This window comes from Canis lupus, chromosome 16 (genome assembly GCF_011100685.1).
Source record: "Canis lupus familiaris isolate Mischka breed German Shepherd chromosome 16, alternate assembly UU_Cfam_GSD_1.0, whole genome shotgun sequence".
Lineage (NCBI taxonomy): Eukaryota > Metazoa > Chordata > Mammalia > Carnivora > Canidae > Canis > Canis lupus.
The window spans coordinates 14,572,616-14,579,001 of record NC_049237.1 but is presented as its reverse complement, the minus strand read 5'-3'; the positions used below and the strand labels follow the sequence as shown (position 1 = coordinate 14,579,001).

General features: G+C 40.9%; 1 pseudogene; it reads right to left on the bottom strand.

Annotated features, from left to right (window-relative positions):
* Nucleotides 1–1,662: 1,662 nt before the first annotated feature.
* Nucleotides 1,663–6,068, bottom strand: LOC119877059 (annotated as a pseudogene).
* Between the last annotated feature and the right edge of the window lie 318 nt (nt 6,069–6,386).

Below are 6,386 nucleotides of genomic sequence, written 5' to 3'. Positions count from 1 at the left end.
TTTCTGACTGAGCTAGCCAGGCACCCCACAGCAAAAATTTTAATTGCATGTAGACGTTTGACCTCAAAATTCTACTCTTAAACTTTATTTTATGGAAAAGTATGCACAAATTTAAATAATTGCATATGCACAGTTTTTTAAAAAAAAATCATAGCAGTAGTTATGATAGCCAAACAAGTAGAAATAACCCATAAACCAGTACTAAGTTTGCTTAAGTAAAATGTGTTGTGATCATGTAATAAAATGCTATGTAGCCTTTAAATATTCTCTTGTCAATAGGTGAAATACTAAGTTTCAGAAGACAAAAAGAGGAAGAAGGAAAGAAGGAAGGAAGGAAAGACCTGAAAGTCTATATACCAGAAGTTTATATTTCACTGTTTTTTTCCTGAGTGAGAGTGCAGGTGATTTTCATTTTCTTCTAGGTGTTTTTCTGCTTTTCTAAGACTCTAGACAATACTAGGCAACAGATTTTCTATGTAAAAATGCAAAGCAACCCAGAGCATCCCCTAATGTCAACTATGGACTTTGAATGATAATGCTGTGTCATTACAGGTTCATCAGTTGTAATAAATGTACCACTCCGGTAGGGAGTGGTGATAGTGGGAGAAGCTATATATGTGTGAGAGTAGGGAGTATATGGGAAATCTCTGTACACTCCACTCAATTTTGCTGTGAACCTAAGACTGCTCTAAAAATGGAAGTTTATTAAAATAAATATAAATAAATAAATAAATAAATAAATAAGGAATAAAAGAGGAGGAAGTCAAAGCATTAGTACTGGTGTTGGGTAAAGTAATGGATCCAGTAACTAACCTGATTTTGTTAATCATCTCTATCCTGCTTGTCTCTTCTCTCTGAATTATATCTTCTTTAAAACATTGGAACTATGCATAGCTATAAGTTTACCTTCTATATGGTTCTTTAAATAATTTATGAAACATTTTACTATTTAAGAGAAGTAAAACTGTCTCAAAATTTTTTTTTATTTAAGGGTGCTTGCCCTTTGTTGACTTTTTTGAAAAAATCAAGTTGTAAACTTTTATCACAAATTAAAAATGAGGTTCTTAAAAATCTCAACTTGACCAGATATGAAACAATTTTAAAAACCTTTAAAGGTGTATTGAGAAAAAACAGGCTTTTTTTTTTTAATTTTTATTTATTTATGATAGTCACAGAGAGAGAGAGGCAGAGGGAGAAGCACCAGGAGCCCGACGTGAGATTCAATCCTGGGTCTCCAGGATCACGCCCTGGGCCAAAGGCAGGCGCCAAACCGCTGCGCCACCCAGGGATCCCGGCTTTTTTTTTTTTTTTTTTTTTTTAACACGTTTATCATTACCAAAAAGAGACGTCTTTAGGTAAAAATAATAAAAAAACTCCACGCTGCATAGATAATGCAGATAGTTCTATTTATCTGGTCAATGGGCAAAAAGCAAGCACTTAAGGTCTTCAGCTCCAATCTTTCATTCATTTCTTTTTTTTTTTTTTAATTTTTTATTTATTTATGATAGTCACACAGAGAGAGAGAGAGGCAGAGACACAGGCAGAGGGAGAAGCAGGCTCCATGCACCGGGAGCCCGACGCGGGATTCAATCCCGGGTCTCCAGGATCGCGCCCTGGGCCAAAGGCAGGCGCCAAACCGCTGCGCCACCCAGGGATCCCGGCTTTTTTTTTTTTTTTTTTTTTTTAACACGTTTATCATTACCAAAAAGAGACGTCTTTAGGTAAAAATAATAAAAAAAACTCCACGCTGCATAGATAATGCAGATAGTTCTATTTATCTGGTCAATGGGCAAAAAGCAAGCACTTAAGGTCTTCAGCTCCAATCTTTCGTTCATTTCTTTTTTTTTTTTAATTTTTATTTATTTATGATAGTCACAGAGAGAGAGAGGCAGAGACATAGGCAGAGGGAGAAGCAGGCTCCATGCACCGGGAGCCCGACGCGGGATTCGATCCCGGGTCTCCAGGATCGCGCCCCGGGCCAAAGGCAGGCGCCAAACCGCTGCGCCACCCAGGGATCCCTCTTTCGTTCATTTCTTACTGCTGGAATTTCATCTTCATTTCTCCACGTCGGATGACTAACCCGGAGGGCGGTAGAGACGGTAAGCCGGCACGTACTCAGCCCCGGCCCGCTCAGCCTCGCGGACCAATTCTCAGCTGGTGGATCGGCCGCTTTCGTCTCTTTGCCACCTTGTGGTTTAGGGTTTTCTGGGCGTCTGCGTCCGTAATCGAAGTTGCGGCGGTACCGACCTTGCGGTGGCTGCGGACCTTGGGTCTCCTCTCCTTGATTGTCCGAATCTTCCTCCTTTCCATCCTGTCCAGGCTGTCTTTGGCGAGGAGGACCCCTACGGAATCGTGGTCTATAACCTCACACATGCTGGGTCTCACTGGGCCACCTTGCTCTCCTGCACCCCGGTTGTCAGCACCTTTCCTCCCTTGTCCCTGCCCAGGAGGGTTGGAACACCGTGGTGGACGCCGGGGGCCTCCGCTGTGCTGAGGTGGGAGCCGCCGCCTGCGGTAGGGCCGGCGCGGTGGGGCGGGCCTGCGGGAGCTCGGGGATCCCTCCTCCTTTTCCCCACTCATTATTCTGGTAATTCTCTGGCGGTTGCGTGGAGGACCCCTGCGCCGCGGAGAGCGCCTATCACGGTTGCGGGCTGCTGCCTATCAACTGCCTGCCCTGGAACTCCACCAGGGCCCGTGCCAGCGGCTGCCTCCGCACCCTCTTCTCCCTCAACCACATCCAAGTCCACAGTCTCTCCATCTCCGACACTGCCAAGGTACTTCCTGGGCTTATCCTTCTTTATGGCAGTCTGGTGGACAAATACATCTTCCTGGTGTCATTCCTGTTGATGAAACCATATCCGTTTCTTACATTGAACCATTTTACTGTTCCCAAAACCTTCGTTGCGATGACCTTGTTGTCCCCGCTGGCAGGCGCCGCCGATGTGAGGCTGCCCCTGGTGCAGGCCTTGGGGTCGGCGGCGCTGAGGGCGGGGGTGGGGGTGGGGGTGGCTGCTGGGTCTCGGCCTCGCTGCTCCTGGTTGCGGTGACGAGGACGGTGACCGAGGCCGGCTGCGGCAGCTGCGCTCCTCCCGGGCTGTGATGGTAACTAGGCCGGCGGCGGCCAGGGGGCTGCTTAGGGCTCTCTGGGGTCCGCTCTCCGCGCCCCCTACCGATCGAACTCAAGTGTCTCAAATTTGGGAAAAAGTTATTTAGAGCAGAACTTTGTTGTGATATGATAATTAAACCACCTTCTGGGAAATATCTAGGATTTCTTTTTTTTTTTTTAATCTAGGATTTCTAAGAATTTCTAAGCAATTTTCTGATAGACTTTGATTACCTTTTTAAACCAGGGCTCCTTGAGAAATGACTGATCTCAGATTAGGAGCGGGAGATGTATAAGCTGAAACTAGAACATCTTGTCCTAACCAGAAGGCAAAGAAACTGCGAAAGACTACTATAGTCACATCAAAAGGATACAGGAACCAACTTGAAGAGACTCCCATTGACCAAAGTGATAATTTGAACATTAAACAGAAGAATGATAACCACAATGAATTGTTTAATTCATTGTTTATGTTTATATGTATATATGTATATGTTTATATCACCATGTGTGAAAGTTCAAGTATTCTCATGTAGTTAACAATAAACCACTGATCATCTTTGGAGCATGCCAGAGGACCAACCCATTTGCCCACTAACATAAGTTATCCCACCTCTCCATAAAAACTGTGCCTTCTCCTACATGTAAATCATGCAGGAAAATTCTTCCTTATGGAAGAATTCCAGATTATAAATATAGAGGAATTAATGCAATTACAACATCACCACACATCCCTTAATGAAATAATAAATCTAGGAAATGATCATCAATGGCTGTGAAAATCACTAGGTGGGAAACTATATAATGAAAATATCAGGCCAACAGCAACAGAAACCAAAGATCAATCTTAACATCATGAAAGAGAGAGCATTAAGTATATTACATGCTTCCTGATGTAATAGAAAGTGTACATTACCACCAATAAACTATTAGAAAAAAATTTAGACTTGAGTATGATCAAGCCCTTATGTCTAACTACCAGTTTACTGGAAATTCAGAGAATTGAAGAACATTGCAGGGAGGAGAGAGGGGAGATGCAACTGGCAAAATTCAGAAAATGGGAAATTTTATACAAATACAAATAACCGGGACACCTGGGTGGCTCAGTGGTTGAGCATCTGCCTTGGGCTCAGGTGGTGATTCCAGGATCCTTTAGGGAGCCTGCTTCTTCCTCTGCCTATGTCTCTGCCTCTCTCTGTGTGTCTCTCATGGATAAATAAAATCTTAAAAAAAATACAAATAACCTGGATTCTTCAACATCTACAACAACGTGACAGAGAGGAGACTATAGTTAAAAGAAACCTAAGAAATATGTCAATCATGTGCAATGGGAAGAACTTGTTTGTATCCTGTAGAACAAAACAATTGTAAAAATCAAACATGATGAGATAAATTGGAACCTGGCTGGATATTATATTACTTAATGATATTAAAGAAGTATTGTAAATGTTTCTTAGTGATATTGAAGGGGAGAGAGAGAGAGAGAGAAGAGATCTTAGAAATACAAACTCAAGTTCTGTAGGGGTGGATAATTTCCCTCTATGCTCTTAGATTCTCCAGCTGGATCTGCAAAATAAACTGACAACAGACAGATTAACATGACAAAAAGCACACACATTTATTTGATATTAAGAGATTTGCACAGCATGAGGGGACTTCATAGAAGAGAGGCTTGGAGACATTTATACCATTTTGGCACAAGAGGAAAAATTAAAAGAGTGACAAGATTCAGGAAAGAGACTTTGAGCTTCAAGAGGTGGCAAATTGTAGGAAGGCAAGCATATGGAGGGAACTAGTGGTAAATAAAGGCTAGTTAGCAAAGTTTGTGTAAACTCTTTCTTGGTGCCCTCTCCTCTCATGTCACAAGGTTGTTATTCTCTTTCTGGTATGGGAAAGGGGCATGCACCTTCCAAAAAGAGGATTTATGATCATTTCAGGAAGGTAGGGGGATAGCAGAAAGCTCATCCTGTGTCTGCTTTTTCTCCATTGCCTTCAGCTCAAAATAATCCTTATGCCAAGAGTGGCATATTTTGGGTGGCATATTCTGATCTTCTATATATCCATAGATGAAATTTGGAATTTACTTTAAAATGATCAGTTTGAAAGAAATTAGTAAAATAAATAAATAAATAAATAAATAAGCAACCCAGTTTGGAAGGGGGAGTATACAGGAGTATATATGAATAAGATTGGTGATATGTTGATACCTTTTGAATCAAGGTGATAGGTACTAGGTCATTATATTATTCTCTCTTATTTTGTATATACTTAAACCACAATAAAATGTTTTAAAATAAGGAGCTCTTATAAACATTAGATTTTCCCACATGGTGTTGTAAAGAGTAACTTGCACATGAGAAGTGTAATAACTTGTGTCCAGATATTTTCCTGTACTTAGTCTAAAAAGGTTATCTACCCACCTATTCTTGTTAGAAAAAACTGTCTATGAAAGAAATCTATGAACTGACCTTCTTCAAATTCTCTTGAGCAAGGTTTTTTTTAATTTTTTTTTTATTGGAGTTCAATTTGCCAACGTATAGCATATCACCCAGTGACTTGAGCAAGACTGAAGGTAACTTTGACTATGCTTGCAATAAGCTGTTGCCTTGCCAATTATTTGAACAACCCTGAGAGGTAAAATATTAGCACGCCTATTTTTCAGATAAGGAAACTGAGATTCCGAAAAGTTGACTTTCTGAAGGAGAAAGAGTTCTTGAAAAATTCAAAGACTGTCTAGTCAAACCCAGGTAATGTAGCACTTAGTCAAGTGCTATTTCTTCTGCACCAACTCCTTCTCCCCTACCCTCACTTCTTTGTTTGGTGGAGGAAGATGTCAGTGATTTCAGCCCCACAGAAAGCAAAGTCTCTTCATCATCCTGTGTATCTTTCTTAGCTTGGTGCTGTTCATTTGACTTGAGATATGCACAGTGAAAGAACAATCTTCCTCTTACTCTTTGTAGGTCATTCTATATGTGATCATTATATTATCACACATTGTAACATTATATTACTAGAACTTTAGTACGGGCAAGATTACTTCATGTATGAGAGGCTGTTATAAGGTAACTCAATTCTGTTCATTTAGGGGAAAATCAATCTTTCAGATGGGAGGCAAAATGAATATGAAACTGTGGCTTGCAAAATATGACATTTCTTCTCTGCCAGCCAGATCTTTGATCTTCCTTGTATTCTATGTTTATTTCCTTTGTGTAAATCATTTAAAAAATTTTAATCCTTTTCAACTCTATTTGACGGTAACCAGAAAGGGCTTTTGTCCATTCTT